This window comes from Mastomys coucha, chromosome X, assembly GCF_008632895.1.
Source record: "Mastomys coucha isolate ucsf_1 chromosome X, UCSF_Mcou_1, whole genome shotgun sequence".
Taxonomy (NCBI): domain Eukaryota; kingdom Metazoa; phylum Chordata; class Mammalia; order Rodentia; family Muridae; genus Mastomys; species Mastomys coucha.
Genome location: NC_045030.1, coordinates 136695917 through 136697888, shown reverse-complemented (window position 1 = coordinate 136697888; position 1972 = coordinate 136695917).

Below are 1972 nucleotides of genomic sequence, written 5' to 3'. Positions count from 1 at the left end.
AAAACAAAAACAAAACCAAAACAAAACAAAACAAAAACAAAACAAAAACAAAACCCCACCACCACCAACAACAAAGACAACTGAGGTGCCATTGAAGAAAACTAATTTTTCTTTGTAAGTTGGTGTTCAATTGCAGATATCTTCTTGGTAGGGGTTATCACAAGGGATTTATAAAAAGTCTTGTTTTGAGATTTTTATTTTATATGCACAAATGTTTTGCCTGAATGTAGATATATGTACGACATATGTGTACTACCTCTTTGGGTTAGAAGAGGACATCAGATCCCATAATTCTGGAGTTACAGATAGTTGATAGATACCATATAGGTGCTGGGAACTAAACCCACATCCTCTGAAATAACAGCCAGAGCTCTTTAAACTGAACTGAATTGAACTGAACCAAACCAAACCAAACCAAACCAAACCAAACCAAACCAAACCAAACTAAACTAAACTAAACTAAATGAAGCTAAACTAAACAGCCAGTGCTCAAAATCTGCAGGGATTTCCAACACTATTAATGTCTACATAGTGAATAGGCCTCAAAGAGCCACATAGGCCTGAGAAAGAAGTAATGGTCTGCCTTTTAGTTGTTGTAGTGGGGATTTATGATAAATGGTATCTGAGGGCAAGATATATATAGTCATATAGAACTGTACTCCTGAGGGCTGTGCCTGGTATAATATTCTGTGCTTTACTGTCTTAAATTCCCACTTATTTAGAAAAAGAGTGCCTACATTTTTATTTTGTACAGAGCCTGACAACTCCTGTATGGACATTTCTAGCTAGAACCTATTGGAACCTGGAGTCACACCTTTGAAAGTAGAGTTTATTCTCCTATCTTAACGCAGAAGGATCTGTAAAGTTCCAGCCTGAAGTGAAAGGCCCCCAACCATGAAATCTGCTCCTTCCAATTTCACACCACACTCCATTCTCTTGCATTTAGACAGGATCAGTGACCTGTGCCACTCCCTTGGGAATGGTCTCTCTGAGCTGCAAGTGTTAATATGGTATCTCTAAGTCACAGAGGAACTGCTTAAAAATAACCAGCGCATTATACATATATCTTTTGAAAAAGATATTCATTAGATTAGAGACCATAAAATTGAGATACGGGCCAATCTTCGACTACACATTGTCTATTTTATAGAAAAATCAGAATGAATGCATGTTCATTTCTAGTTGTAAGATACTATACCAACATCCAGTTTACTCTTTCTTCAGTTTTCCCCTGTAGTAACATTCTGTAAAATTGTACTATGATATCATAGATAATCTACTTTATATTATCTACTATAGTATAATTTTGTAAAATTCTCTTATGAAAACATAGATATTGTACTATGATATCATCTACTCTGGTATAATTCTGTACAAGTTCTACTATGATAGCACAGTGAACTTGACAGAACTCATTCACTGAGATTTCTGAGTTTATTTATGGTTAACTGAATACATGCACTTGAATATAGACATTGTCATCACATTAAGTCCGAGTATCACCCCTTATGATCCTGCTACTGATCAATGTCATCATCTGAAGGACCTCTGTGGTATGTCCTCATTATTGTGACACCTACCACCCCTGCAGTACTCTTCTCCGGCCCCTTGGCAAACATTAGTCTATTCTTTGTTTCTAAAACTAGGGTTGTTTCCAGTTGAGTTTCTTACAAATATTATCTATATTTTTGAAAAACTATTTTTTGTTGATTCACAAACACTTAAGTGGTTAATAAAGATGAATTATTTTTGAAAACCTTTGAATTACCTATCAGTTGATGGCTATTTTCAATTTAGAGGTAACATGTCCCAAAGAAAAGTGTGCGGCTTTGGAGTTTGAAATATATATTTTTTAAAGAAGCAACACTCTATTATTTCCTTCCTCCATAGCTTGAGTCTGTTAATTTAAAACACACACACACACACACACACACACACACACACACACACACACACACACCAGAAAAAAAAC